This window comes from Apostichopus japonicus, chromosome 4, assembly GCF_037975245.1.
Source record: "Apostichopus japonicus isolate 1M-3 chromosome 4, ASM3797524v1, whole genome shotgun sequence".
In the NCBI taxonomy this organism is placed as follows: Eukaryota; Metazoa; Echinodermata; class Holothuroidea; order Aspidochirotida; family Stichopodidae; genus Apostichopus; species Apostichopus japonicus.
In genome coordinates this window covers 6,152,823-6,169,210 of record NC_092564.1, presented here as the reverse complement: position 1 = coordinate 6,169,210, position 16,388 = coordinate 6,152,823, and the positions used below count along the sequence as shown (strand labels likewise).

Genomic DNA, 16,388 nt, shown 5'->3' with positions numbered 1-16,388 from the left:
TCTACGTTGTCATCCTCATATATATCGGCGCACATTGCGTTTTGTAAATCTATTATTAAAAACTGTTCGCCTTTCAGTCCACCCGCATAATAACCCCTCTGGCGATAAAAGAGATCCCTTTTAATCTATATAGTTCACTGAACAAAACAATTTTCCAAAACCCTCCTTTTGTCTAATGCCTAAGTCTCCACGGTCACCCTGGCTGTTCCTATTGTTTACCATTGTCTTTTTTTCATACCTGTGTATTTGCGTCTATATGTAAGTACACCTTTGATTAATATCTTTCATTTTTCAAAAGATGGATATAAAATACAGCTACAAACAGAATTAGCGTTGTTTTACAATTTTTTGTATAGCATTTTCGACAATGACTTTGATCAATTTCAAATTTTTGAATGGCACGTGCCAAAGATCCAGCTATTCTGCTTTATCTATTAGCAAGTCCTATAAGCCAAAATAGAACGTTATCAATATCGTCAGGAGAACCGGGTAGATAACGTATATGAAAGGCGAGTCAACAACCAAACCGAAAACAGGGCACTTCATTGGTTCACCGTCAATAATCGCGTGTGCGCACAAGGAAAAACCCAGTCAACCAAACACAATATACAGGGAATGGACTAACTTAATATCGACTGTACGTTGCACTTCCTTCCCTATAATAAGTACGTCATTTATCGCTCAAATGGTATTTTGAAATATATATCTGATGAAAAAAGGTACCAAACAACAGAGGTTAAAGAGTATAGAGGACTTTTTTATATACTGGTCTCTTCTTTTTTTTTATTTGTTTATGTGACTATAGGCCATTGCATTATCACAATGGACAAAGGTAGCCCTGTTAGTGCTAACGCTCCTTATACTACAGATTACGACAGACACCAAGAAGTATTCACAACCAACCGTGGACTAGAGTATACCGGAGTCGGTGCAATGGCGCAGGGCACCACTATGCTTTACCACGGACACGAGCGGTACCACGATAACCTGGAACAATTGGACTCGAGGGTGCTAGGGGAGTATACCAACAACCCCTTACAGGCACACGCTCACGGTGAGGGACGGCATCAGACGTTTCCACGAATATACGATCCACAGCTGACAACGAGTGAAGGGAATCTCCCGGCTCATGTTTACAGTAGAACTGCCTTTTCATATTCAAACGCGACCACTGGACATTATGGTAGCGTCGAATCTGAATTCTCCGCCCTGCCGAAGCAACTGGACACTCAATCGTCCCTTCGTCACGGAGGACAAAAATATAACGGTAATTACCGGCCACAGTTAACTAACTTAGACTCACCTCCACCGTGTGCTGAAAGTGCTGGCCAGACAGCGGAACAACAACAACAACACCGGACGGGTGTCGATACCGTGAATGGGTTGACCACCGTCACTAACGATCGATCGACAACGGATCGCAATGCCAGCTTATCACCCGTGTCCGGGGGTAAAGACTCGACCAACACGAACGGTCAAGCAACGAATGAACCGGGGATGTACAAATGGATGAAAATTAAACGAAATCCACCAAAAACTCGTAAGTTCTGTTACTCTTTTGATTTATAACATTTTTCTATTTTCTTTACTTACATTTGCTTTCTTTTTTTCTAGCTAGGTTAATCCATTATCATACCATATAGCATAAACCACAGGCGAAAATATTTTGCGTTATCAATATATATCTGCAACACGTTCGGATGTTAAATTTTATGTAAGATTCTCAAAATGTACTATATTGGAACCACATTAGATGTCATATATTGTTGAAGGATTTCCATGGAGTATTTTATATCATGTAACATAAACTACAGAACAGTTACATAACTTCTGGTTGATAAAAGAGGTTTTTTTTAGTCGTATGCGTCAGATGTCACATATATGCAATGAAATTATATAACATAATATTACAAAAAGAAGTCATTATTTGTCACAAAAGTGATAAAATCATTGTAAAAGTCTGCATATCTATTTATTTTACCCCAAAGTCATATTTCACGAACCTGTATTACATATACCCCCTCACCCACCCACCCACTCACCCACCCACCCCACCAACCCAATCCTTTTTTTTATTTTAATGTAAGTAAACAACAACTATTAACTAAGTTTTTTAGAAAACATAACAGAGTAATAGGTTTTGTAAAAGTAGTTAAAAACTTGTAGCTAATCGAACGTAAATTTAATCTGATAAAATACTAGGCTATATGAGCTTATCATGTAGATATATTATGTCTGCATGGCGATTCGATAAATTGTAAACGCATGTGCGAGGCGTGTTGGGAAACATGCATTGTCGTAATGCATTGATGCTTTATGATTTATCACCTCAATTCAAATAATATCAAACACGGGCATAATTAACTTGAACATTATTTTATGTTTATTATCACACAAATATTGTTTGAGTTATTAGACTACGTACTAGATCAAGTCAGGTATAGAGCAAACAGTCAAACTATAATCTAAAACAGGATGACAATAATATTATTAAGTTGATTAAAAAAATAGATATAATTTTTTTTCTTTAGATATTTGAACTTTTACGTTACATCTTCAGTTGTTCTTTAAAAAGAAATAAATTAAGTCGTATAACCAAAAAATTGTACAATAAAAATGTTCAATTGAAGCTTAAGAAAAGTTATGGTCAGTAAAAATTTATTTTCAGAAGTTTTAATGACGATCTTTTTGCATATATAGATGCATCAAGACAGTCAGCCTCTTTCCTCCAAATTTACACCTCAAAGATTTTTTTTTTCTTTTCATTTTCTTATTCTTATTACAAAACCTTCAAACAAACTTTTTACAAATTATCGTTTCTACTAATGGATGTTATAAAAACCAGACAAACCTGTTGCAATATTTGCAATAATTATGTAAAAATTATGAATCACTTAAAAAAATTATTAATTAAAGTGAATATTTGTTATAAATTGGCGAAATGATGCTAATATTAGTCGCGTTGAACCTTTTTAACCAAAAAGCAGTTTTGAGGTAAACTTTGACAGAAGGAACACATCCTCGAGTTTATAGACACCTGGGGCAATGGAGTCAATGGAAACCATTTAAATAATCGCCCCCCCCCCCCCCCGCCCACCTCTTTTGACTGCTACCATGGCTATAATGAAATGTTAAGTGTTTGTTTAATATCCCCGTGATGTTTCTTTAAAAACCAGGGGTATTTCAAGCAGCAAGTTCAAAGAATTAGTAAGACAACTTAATAATAATAATAATATGTTTTTTTTTAGATTATTAAGTTCTTTAAGAACCTCATGTAAAACCTTCAACCACATGCATAAAATACACTTCCAGAATGACGTCCCCCTGTTGTACAGCATTCTGCGTTGGCGGTCCCATTGTATGCAGATTGTACCGGTGACATGTATTTAAGCGGCTTAACATTGACTTTTCTTTATTCTTTCGCCGTATGGTGATCGGTAACACTAAGCTGTTTACAACTATACGATTTTTTCCCCACACATAGTAGAAACAATAACTCCATAGGATGCAAACGCCAGGTGTATTTGCAATTATTGATACACTATAGTACTCTTCACAAAAGACACATGCAATTTTTACCATGAAAACGCAGCTGTTGTTGCAAAACTAAACAATAAAAGGGGAAAAAATCAAAAACAGAAAGAAGCCGGCAAAACTATAAAAGCTACACCGCTTTCAAAATTATACAGAAAATATTGTCAGCACAAGTTTGGTACAGGGAATAATATTTCGTATTATGTTTTGTATATAGGTTCAAACGTGTTTTTGATATATGAAAGTGTAAGACTGTTTTATCATATAGGCCTTTACCTCTCAAAGGGAACGTTTGTCTTAATTTGACATTCGTTTATACTTGTGTTCGAAGCAGAATAGATAATCCTTGCGAAACATTTGAGTGAAACTTTACGTCCGCAGAAAATAATGAGATTATATAAAGTCAGACAATATCTGAAAAGGTCAGCATTTATATAGCTAGTTACGGTTATTTACAATGTTGAAATGACTACATGCATATCTGATATACTAAAGTTCATATTGTTGTGTAAATATCACAGGTACGGTATTCAAAAGTTCATAACAGTAACAATAACAATAATAACAGTAATGACTGAAACGTAATAACAACCATATAGGGTTGTTGTCATTGGAATTCTTTCTATTATTATCGTTTAACATCAATACGTTTGAAAATATGGTTTACTCAAGATTATAGCAAATTATTGTCTTACATCTTCGTTTATAAAATTATATAAAAAGCAACCAAATTCTTCATATACAACTAGACTGCCTACACATTCCCCAAATTCGTCAGTTTATTTTTTTTGTGAATGCTTATTTATATATATAAATATAAATATAAATATATATATATATATATATATATATATATATATATATATATATATATATATATATATATATATATATATATATATATATATATATATATGACATGTCTCGCGTAGACTGCCAATAATCAAAGAAACCCAAGAGAAATTGGTTTCTTCAAAGTTATAATGACTCTGTTTTCTAGGACGAATGGCTTATTTCACAAACGTGACAGGGGATGAAAGGTACGTCTGCAAAAAAGGCCACAAAAAAAAACATCCTAAAAAGATGCTTGATTTACACCAATTTCTTGTTTGGTTATAGGTTAGTCACCTGGGTGTTAGAAATTAGGGGGTATAGTAGCTAATGTCAACGAGAAGCTTAACACGTTCAGTTTAATTGAGTCAACTTTACAACTTCTTAATTATTCAGAGAGTTGATAAGTCTGATCCCACAAATTTGATCTCTATGCGTGTCCCAAGTGTCATGAACAGCTCGGGCCAAAGGATTGACTAATGCTGTTTTGAATCGCTGGTCATTGTAACTACGATTTAATTAAGAATTTAATTAAGAAAAGAATCGCGCATGCAATTTTTTCCTCATTTATTGTATCGTTTGGTATTTTTGTTTGGCCCCCCCCCCCAAAAAAAAAATATATATATTGGGCTTATTTTTTTTACTGTGTGAGAGTTGAATTGATTCCGTACGCTCATATTTTACGATTTACCTTACGGACATACCATTTACGACATATGACTAATAAAGATATATCGACAGCATTGTCACAGGCTTAAGCTGATATTGATCATTTGGGGGGGAGGGGGCAATGCCCATTGACATAGAAATCTCCTAAAAATTTAGTTTATTAGCTTGACTATGATCTAGCTTGCTTTTAATTAGGTTAATTTTTCATTTTTGTTTACATGTGATGAAAAGTCATTAGAAACAAAGTATCAAGCTGGCGGGATGAGATGTTAACAACCAAACTGGAATGCCATATTATTTGCTTTCATTCTTAGCTGTGTGTAAATATGTAAATGAAGCTAACATTATATCGAACACAATCTTATTTTGAGTATAATATCTGGTAGGCTTGGTTAAAATATGCGGACCTCTCATATCAGATATTCAAACATTGTCAAAAGTATTTTTCTTCTTGTGTCATTCGCATCTCTGAAAATGTGTCGATAATTGGTCTACTTTTCACGTTTTGCCCCAAGACTTTGAATTTTTCTGTTGTTGTTGTCGCCGATGTTCGTGTTATTGTTGTTCCTCTTGTTGTTGTTGTTGTTGTTATTATATCTATCTTTCATTATTGTTACCATTTATTTTGGTTCTCACTGACACGGGATAAAATCCCGATTATGTAATACAATTACACCTTAAAATATATACTTGCAACAAGTTTTGATAAGTCCTGTTATCCCATGAGATTTAGCTGTTAAAAATGTTTTTTTCTTTTTCTTTCTAGTGATATAAAAAAAAAAATTGTGGATATAAAAAAAAATAGACTGGCCCAGAAATATCACAGGTTAAGCTAGCCACAAGCAATACAGTCTCACGATTACCGAAATACACTGAACTCTGTTGAAGATATATTCACTATAGGCATAAGGGACTATAGCTTGACATAGTGTTCTTTTTCTCTGTTTTCAAGTTTCTGACCTTCTCTCCGATTAGGAAATGTTTACCCAAAAAACGATGGTCCATTTCAAACTATATAATATTAAACTCCGTAAATGTTTCACTATTTATGGTTTTATTATCATCCTAGTGATATACATGTCGGGTTTTAATTAATTTTTCTATGGTTTCTTCGTTGCTGAATTGAATTTTGTGCTTCTTTCCAAATAATGATTTCATTTTTATAATTGTTTTCCTAGTCTTAACCGATCGAATAGAGATACCATCTATCTATAGGAAAACCTGACAAATTGTGACATATTATAGCCTTCGTTATAATTACGTTCGATTGGTTCGGTATTGAACTAAATAACATTGAACCAGCCGGAATACTTGTAAAAAGTGTCCAAACCTTTTTTTGAAATAATATCATAACTCTCTACAATATAGGTGAAGATTTTATTCTGTTATAAATTCTTATTCTATATCATTTTTTATTTTCTGTTGGGAATGTTTGATCCATGATAATCAAGCTGTGAGTAATAGTTTAGTTATGGGATAGGTGTAAACTAATTGTGCATGTTGCTTCAGTGTTGAATAAGTCAATATATATTGCTTGCATTTTGCTATCCTTGCTGTAGTTTGCAATCAAAGGAACACCGAACTGAAGTGAACACATATCTCCTTTAGAATTATTTTAAGCAAAATACATAATGGGGCAGTATAATACCGGCTTTCATAGTAAAGTCAACATCGACGTTAGTCCTATACACAAACTGGCGGTTATTTTGACTCTTGTGTTCTTTCTAACCAAAAAGAACTTGGGGGAAAAAAAACCAGTCTGTTCATATTGTCAGGTACTTCCTTTTGTGTGCTATTTGTAAAGCTTCAAAATGTGTATAGTCTTGACTTTATAGAATTACATATACGCCTATTACCGTACTAGGAGTTTGTTATTTACTTGAACAATACCACATAAGGTCACATTAGTTCAGGGTTATACGATGGTGCATAGGAATTGAAGACACACACACACCAAACCAAAAAGAGGAGGGGAAAAGATATAGCCTAGCTAGACCGCTTTGGTCCTTTCCCGTGTGTTCTTTACCCTTGATCATATCGCTTACATCAAGTGGAGTACAAATATCAGAATCCACGCTTAATCCCTTAGTAAATCTTCGTCCGCGTACTTCATATAGAATCAGTCTATTTATATAGCATGTATATCTAAAAGCCCGTTTGTATTATACAGTTATGCTTTGTGCACACATTGACTATATATTCCCTGCATGTCGTGTTTTCTTCATAAAACTATATAGTCTTATATATACGGTACCAGGCGGCGTCTTGCCATGCAGACGAACTCATCTGTTACAGGTTTTTATTAAAGGAAAAAGGGAAGGCTGATGCTCAATTTAAAAGGAATATGAATGAGATGTTTTGTCGGCAACGGGTATATAGACATGCCTGCGCCTCATCAAGTACATCCAGCTGGTTTAAGTATATATCCCATGTGGTGACATTCCTTTTTACTTTTAGTGCAAAAGGAGAAAAAAACTTGTGTAATATGAACACCTCTGGCTTTGTGGAATTACAACTAGTCAAGCGTATAGGTTTTTTTTTTAAACAGTCACAGTTTCACGGTGCTTTCAAAAGAAGGTATAAAACTAGTTAATGTCAGTGACCCACTGTATAGTGTTTAACCATTCAGTTTCTACACTTGTCAAACAAAAGCTTATATTACTTTTCAAAGAAACACGGTCGTTAGCTACAAACAACTGTCTTGTTTGCGGTATTCAATATTCATTAGAACTACAACAAGAGCAGCCAGTTGGGACAATTTCCTAATGCTAATACCTCTCTAAACTGTGGTCCAATATCATGCTCTCAAAGCACTGGTATTGTCAGTACAAACAGTTCCTAACCTTGATCTGATAGAAACATATACTGCTCGTACTGACAACACGAGTGCTCTGAGCGGGATATAACACAGTGTAGAAAAAATGTCCGAACTGGGTGAACAAGAGTAAGACGGAATTGGTTTTGTGGAAGCAAGTTTCAATGTAAACGGGTGGTTTTCAGCTTCAAATTGCTTAGGCTACCGAGCGAAAATACAGATGTACCTTTTATTCAGTGTGTGAACTACAATTTTCGGAAAATGTATAGTTTCCTGAAATATTTTCAAGATATAAGATAAAGCTCAGCAACATTGTAGCTAATTTATTTTCAATATTTATAAAGATGAATTGCAATATCTCAACTTTGATGTCCAATCGACAAATTCGTGGAATTGCGATAGATTTACTCAAATCTGGAAATATCGATTAATGATGAAAAATCATTCAGAAATTGCATTAAAATATTATATTTTAAGTAAAACTGTGAACAGTTAACAGTTACATCAAACTGTTATCGGCATTCTTTAAAAATGTATCTACCGGTATTATTGTAACATAACCTTGTTTTTTAATATTATTAATACATAATGTAAAGTACTTATCGTTATCATCTAAAATTCAACACTATATAGAAAACAATTACAGGGTAAATGTTTGTATTGCAAAAGGAGCTACGATATTTGGAACCATTGAACTCGTCACAATTTTATTGCACGAAGTTATTTCACGTAATCTTTCGCTTTTAAAAAAAAAAACTTGTTTAATTTTGTACGTGCAGTTATTTATTGAGAATAGACATAATTACCATACAAAATTGGCTATAACACTATCATCTCTATGATGTATAGCCATTTATGATTATATGCTAATATGATTAGGTCACCAAGTCTCAACGTGCCTTAATGAATCCTCCAAAAATAACGTAGAATTTGAATAAATGTTAAGGAAACAGAAAAGTGAAACATTCAGCCTCTATTGCTGCTTAACAAGCCTTTTCAGAGAATTGTCTCTTAAAATATTTTCAAAACTGTTTTATATGAACTGTTTAAATTACATTGTTTACATCTATTATTATTAATTCTCTTTAGTAATAAACACAGCTTGACAGAGTCAAGTCATGTTTGGGTAGTGCGGAAATTAGGATCAATGACCTCATGTCAAATAACAAGTCACGTGATGTACCATCCATCGCTGGGAGGGGAATGGGGGGGGGGTGTCTATGTCCAATGAACATTTGGTTGTTCAAGTTGGAAACCAACACTTATTCATACATTCGTTATATGAGTTAGTTTACTTGACCAATTTGTATTTAGTGTATGCAGAATTAAACAAAGGCAGGTGCAGAACCGACTATATTTTTCTTTAGCGTGTAATGTTACAAGTTTTGTAATGTATAATATCACATCATGTATTCACGAAACGTCTACAATTATTCAATTTCAGACTATATTTGATTTCTGACGCATTGAAAGTTTAATAACAGGTTATTAACGACTCTGTCGGCTCTATCGTATATTTGCAACAAAGCCCACGGTTTTGCTAATAACATAACAGAAGCCATTAGTATTTATAATAACCATGTCGAACACTATATAAATATTTCAAGGTTTCCATCATTACCTCCGATGCAAATTTAATAAAATGTGTCGTCAATTGCAGCGCTTTAAAATGGAGCAAAAACTTCGTAAAATGAATCTCAATCACGAACGAAAAACCGCAGACTTATAGAATACGTACATAAACATTGATACATGATTAGAATGACGAGCAATGCATGGCATGTACTGTAAACTCATTGGTAAAATATAGTATACTAATATAGTATGTACCTATACCAGCCTTTCTCTATATCCGCACAGGTAGTTGTCGTCTCATATCATTGTAGCCTTAGGGCAAATCCACCATCAAAACGGAAATGGGCTGTGCACTCTAAGATAAGTGCCACTACATCATTCTGCGCTATATAGACATATTGTATACTAAAGACTACATTGGCAAGCTTGGCTAGATGGTTTCATCATGGTTTTATATGTATATGTATAAATATAAATATATATATATATATATATATATATATATATATATATATATATATATATATATATATATATATATACATCGCATATGCGTCATGATTCTACAATGTTGAACACCATTCGAATGTATACTATATAGAGAGGGAAAAAGGATTAGTGAATCTTTGGAAGAAAAGAGTCAAAAAGATCCTGTTTCCTCTAATCATAGATCATTAAAAATAAATAAATATTAAAATAACAGACACATAAAGGTAATTTAATTTAGGGAAATTTAACAGTTACACAAGTTTCTTTTAATTTTGTATTATCTTATTATTCCTTTTACTTAGTCTTAATGCTTTTACTTCTCATCTATCCGTTTATGGAAACCAACTTTACACAACGTTCTTTGAACACTATACTTGTAAGTGATCAAGAATAATTACCCTTAATATATTGCTGTGCGAGTGATTAAACAGATCTCTCCTTTTCCTCACAAATTTGTTCGCCAGAACGTTTATTACGTTAAGCGTTAATCCACGGCGATGAATCTAGGCCCAACCGAATCAAAAATCTACATAGTAAAAATGTGTTTATTATTACTTTTCGGGATGGCATTTAAAGTGGTAAATCGATGAGCTGATTGTATTGTGCAGGCATGGATCACTTTATTAAGAAGATTAACTTGTTTTAATTAGTCGTAATTGTCTTCATTAGACGTTAATAATATTGTAATACAATCTATCATTTAGTTATACTTTCCTTTCCTACATCATGAAACAATGTCAAATATCAATAAAAAAAAAACAATTCTGAAATGTCAGTCATTTCATTCATTCAATTCACATATTTATTTGTCCTCTTTAGTTTGAAGGAAAGATTGATAGTTTTGAAAGTGTACAAACTAAATGACAAATTACAGACAATTCAAAAAATCTATTGGATTCGAATATTTTAAGGTGTTTCCTCACTAAAGACTTGTTCATTTGTAAGTGGAATGTAACCAATTGACAATGAACGTTTAGTACCGGTTCTGTCATTTTCGCGTCACTAGATAATACATCACTTGTTCAAAAAAAGTGCTGTCAATATAAAGTCAATTTTCACAAACTTTTAACATTCTATTCATAAGAATACACTACAAAAGAAAAATTGTTTAACCTGTCAATAAAAATTCGTACCAATTTTTCCGCGTTCAGCTGCTCATGTTTGGAAAGCCATTTAGAAGTCAGAGCACATAACACCGTTTGTTTATAGTATTCTTGTATATTCATACATTAAAAACAACCTTTATACGGTACCACAAGGTGATTACTAGTTGGAATGTTTGAAGGAAAAAAAACATTTTTTACTTCAAAAGTCCCAATTTATTTGACTATTGATGATAAACGGAATTCCGCACAAACTTAGTGTATTTAAGCATTGTAACTCTTCTCCCTTGTACTATACCACAGAATACAAAGAGCCCATTTGCTGTCAGGTTTTCTTCTAACGTCTATTGTATGCTGCCTGCGCAAAACCACATCCATTCCGTTAGATTTAACCTACAGTTGTTTTCAATGATATCATATCAACAACAATATTTCATTTTTGGCTGTTATATTTTATTTATGTATTTATTTTTGGTAGAAAAGGGTTGCTTGGGGATGAGACAATCAAACTTGTTATGTATATAAGTTGCAAGTGAATGTAAACACCATTTTTCCTAAAGAGTGGGAACGCATGTTTACAGAGTGTCCACACTCTTCCACCGTGTGTGATTGGAGACTTCTCCTTAGAGGGGATTCTAACAAATAATATTATGCGCCTTTATAGTAAAATTGCACGCTAGCCTTAGCGGCAAATTTGACATGAAGTCACTAATTCTGGAAAAAAAGTGACTGTTTCTCCTTTGAAGAGTAATCAGCATATCACTTTCAAAGTGATAATTCTCACTTTGGAATTTTCACGTTTTGGATTTTTAAAGTGTCGGTCTGTGAAGAATAATCTTTTCTAATGTTTCAAGAATTTGGCAAATTCTGAGCAATGAAAATATCTATGCTTGAATACGAATCTTCGCAACTGATTTTGCTTTGTTTACTATACTTAAAACATTTTTTTTTTACTTCTTTCTTTTTCGTCACTTCAAGTATTTCCCTTAATTAAGAAATTCCAAGTCAAAAAGATCCTGTTTATTGTCATCGGGTTATAAATTTTGTCAGAGAATTCTATCAGATGGTTACGAAATAAATAACATGTTTACAACCGAAAATTACATACACGCTACGGTGCTTTTGACAATTTTGGTAGTATTTTTCCCCCTTTTATATATATGTGAACTTTGTTGTAGGATTAAGCAGAACGTCAAGGAAAAATTTCATTGGAACTTGCTAAAAAGCACACATCAATAAGGTCCCAAAGGAGCCACTGTTCTTTATCACAGACGTCCAAAAAGCTGATTAAGAGATACCCAAAACTTTTTATCGTCTGTACCCTCGTATATAATTTCATTAAATCCTGGCGGACAAACTTTCATTTTGTATTCAAATGCGAGGGGTATACATGTCAAACTTGATCTTGAATTTTGTATCTTGGGGATTTGAGAACTCGAAATAAGGAGAACAAAATGTGATAAAATACCGCACAAAATAAGAAAGAAATACGGGATAAACGAAAACAGGTATGAAACAACATAAACGGTATTTTATTGCAAGTAGAGAGATAAACCGTATACATATATATGTAGCTTTGGGATTGGATAAGAGTTGAAAGCGAGAATAATATTAAATCAATTAGGGGAATTAGTTTGTTATCTGTCGAAGTGTGGCTGTTATCTATCTTTGTTTACTTTCATCGTGCTAATATTAATCAATCTTCAATTGGCATTCTTTGGTATTGATTTATGTCATCATTGGTTCAATTGCGACAAAAAAACAATTGAAAAGACATGCAATAAAAACCTGTAGGAGTAAGGATCAAATCGAGGTTTTTGAGTAATTGACATTATGTTCGCAAAGTTCTTTTTATTTCTATTTTAGAGATGAGTATAAAAGACGAAAACACGTGTTCTTCACTTCCGGTCTTGTTTCGTATGTTGAAAGGTCATTCGTTAGAATTGCCAAAATGTGATGACGAGAAAGAAAAAACAAACTCAAATTTGTCATAAAACAGGGTTTTAAAGGCCATCAATATATTAGGATGCATGTCTAAAAATTGCGAAACAGTTTTCATAACTATTTGCGTGGTAGGTTCATGTATCCTATACTTGTATAACTTGAACTAACCTAGAACTGAATACCTGGTTTTGATGCAGGTTGTTGTCTCATCAACGATATACATAGACCTACCACACCTTCTCCAGACATACAGGTAGACTGTTAACATTTTTTTCTTATTCAATTACATTGTCTTTGTCTTAGAAAAAGTCATTAACCCATCGTTATATAGTAAACACCCGTTCAGTTTGTTCGCTGCATTAAAAAATAAAATATAAACAAATAAAAAACCATATGGTACATACAGCTGTAAATCTCTTAACATTTTGCATGTTTGAAATTTATGTTATGACTGCCAAGCAAGCGAGGTCTTTGAAGTCTTTCCAATATTCCACTCCAAAAGCAGTAAATGATAGCTTCTTTCCTTTTTTTGTTGTTCTTGTTTTTGCTATATCATCATTCGTTACTCTTTCTTATTTTCATTCGTAAATGAAAGGTAAAATCAACTCTCCGAAAGGCTGCGTGTTATAATCTCGCAGCAGTCACACAAAACAACAACAAAAACTAAACGAAAATTGAACATTACATCACTACTTCCAACAACCTGACCACATTTTGAACTCTTGCGTGCTGCCTTCTTACATCCAAGACACGTGGTCATGTGATTAAGTATTAATTCTATATTTATAGTGCAGTAGATAAATTCCACAAAAGATTACGCGATCGTCTACAAATGCTCGTGGATAGATCTTTAACATATGACCTTAAATTATGCTAGTAAACTGACAAAATTAATGCTCATTCACGCTCTAACGTAAAAAACATCTTACTATCGTCTTCAATTAAATTTTGCCGTCACTTAGATTATAAATAAATCAAATGTATATTCAACGTGTGAAATAAAATATGAACAGCATTCATGTGAAGTTGCAGTTTTTTTTATCTTCTCCTCAAATTGTCACCATGTACATATCGAAACAGCCTCTCTTTTGCCATTAATTTAACACATGAACGCTCAGAATATGTTATATTACCTTTTATGCATGCCAGGCTATCATCGCCTTTAAAACTGTGAAAAACGGTTTCTTTCTATTAAATGTCTGGCTATAAAGGAAATTTCCACGATGCATAATTTCCTGTGTTTCAAACATGTGTCGTTCATGTAAGTGTGTTTCAGAAGAAAGTGACTTCCACAACATGTATGATATAGAGCTGCGACTGGTGATGCACATTGTAGCGGTAAACAAAAAGAGCAGCGTATTATGATGGGCTGTAATTTTGCAACATTCTACAAAATATATAGCTCTTTTGTGCACCACAATTTTTGTCAATTTATCGATTTTTAGACATCCCAAAGAGTTAGATTTCTCATCAAAAGGACGTTGTTAAACGTATATAGATTACTGATTACTTTAACCGTCCTCGTCTGAGCGAAATGTGTATCGATGTAATCAAACATATTGAAAAGGAAGAAAAATTCTACTAAAATATACCGCTTCCAAAATATAAAGACAAGGGAGCCAGCGTAGCCCATACGCCATACGTCTTAACCAGAGAAACACAATAAGCTTTACATAGATTAAACGATTGTGCCAATGAAAAATGATAAGAGTCTGTGCATGAAAATGAAACAACCTTATCCACCATGAATCCTCCCCCCCCCCCAGTCCCCTTACGGCGAGACTGACACCCTTCTGATCATGCATGGCTGTGTCACTTCGTGTTAGGTATCACTAGTCGATTCGAAAAGGGAATAGATAACTGCACATGATCTTATAGGTAAAGGTTGGGTTTCTTATTGGATTATCATAATTAATATGAAGGAGACAGAATGTCGATAAATACCAGCAACAAATCTTGATCTAGCAACATATCAGTTTATGGATCTTGAATGTTGTACGCATTGAAACAAGTCGTTGTATAATCATGAACCATAGGGATATAATGTTATTAGGCTTATTTCATTTTAGAAGCAAAACATATGTTACATATATGGTATATAGATCGTACATATAGAATAAATAAGTATCACGTGGGAACATGATGTTTCGTCATCAATTTGGCGTTCAAAGTCAACTCAGATACTTAAGACAATTAAGTTCTTTGTCCTGCAATGTCAGAGTCGCCATTGGCCATAAACTGAAATTGAAGTGGAGATTATATTCCCATTTTTATTTTTAAATTTCTGATGTTGCTTCGAAAAAAGAAGTGGCTAGTGATCATTTTAGTGGACCTTATGTCTCTTTCAAGAAAATTTCTAGTTTAGAAGAAAATGTTTTTACTTGTAACTTTTATATGGTAGAAATGCTGACTATTAGTACGAGTTTACGTCTGCTTTTTGACGAGGTCAGCATTTTATATCCATGCAGCTTGTTCTAACATTTGGCTGCTCGTGTACATTTGATTGATTGATTGATTGATTGATTGCAATTTAGAAATTACAAGTATTGCTATCTCAAACGTTTAGCAAGATAACATTGTAAGAAGTTTTCCAAAGTACTTTTTGGGAGAGTTTTGGGTTTCCAAAATATTTCTAAAGATTGAGAAGTTTTCGATTAAGTAACAACATACCTTACAGTGAGGGAATCTGTTTTGACGATGAACTATATAACCATATCCTTGTTTTAAAATATGGAGATGATTGACCGTGCATTATTTGACTTTCTAAAAGCCGTAAAGCAACAATAATAACAAACTTCAAGAAATTGTGCATTTTGATAAAAAATTAACTTTGAATAATTACGAATGACAATGTCTTTGTACACATGTGCTGATATGAGGGAACGAAACAGACACGTGATTAGTTATGTGGGTCTCTCTAACTTCATTCGCAACGAACGTCAATCAAATGACACCCAGTCAAAACGAAAATAATGCCTTTACCTTTTTTTTGTTCGAATCATTAATAATTAAAACATGAGCTACACGTTCCCTACACTTATAATTAACCCATGCTCTATATCACACAGGTGCTTCCGGTTGGATCCCTGCATGTTGATTTATATGAAAATTCATGTGGTTTTCCCTTCTTTGTCGAAAATTATCAGCGTAAAGGAAAGTATCAAATTGCTACAGGTAAAATAACGCATGCAGTCATTTGTTAAAGATTAAGCGTGCTCTGTTTCGAAGGTAAAGGTGTGTATATGAAAACGTAATGAGAAGGTATTTATATATATATATATTAAAATTTTGACCCGTTAGCAATTGCTTTGATCTTGTGCTATATTTTTCCTTTTATCTTGGTTTTTCTTCCTTGTTTACCCTTTAATAATGATCTCAGCAAACCTCCTTCATTGACGTTCATTCGTTATCATCCCAACGTCATATTC

At 33.4% G+C, this 16,388-nt stretch overlaps 1 pseudogene; it reads left to right on the top strand.

The window, feature by feature from the left end:
* Positions 1-565: 565 nt before the first annotated feature.
* The window catches only part of LOC139966284 (uncharacterized), a 34,461-nt pseudogene continuing 18,638 nt past the window's right edge, over positions 566-16,388 (top strand).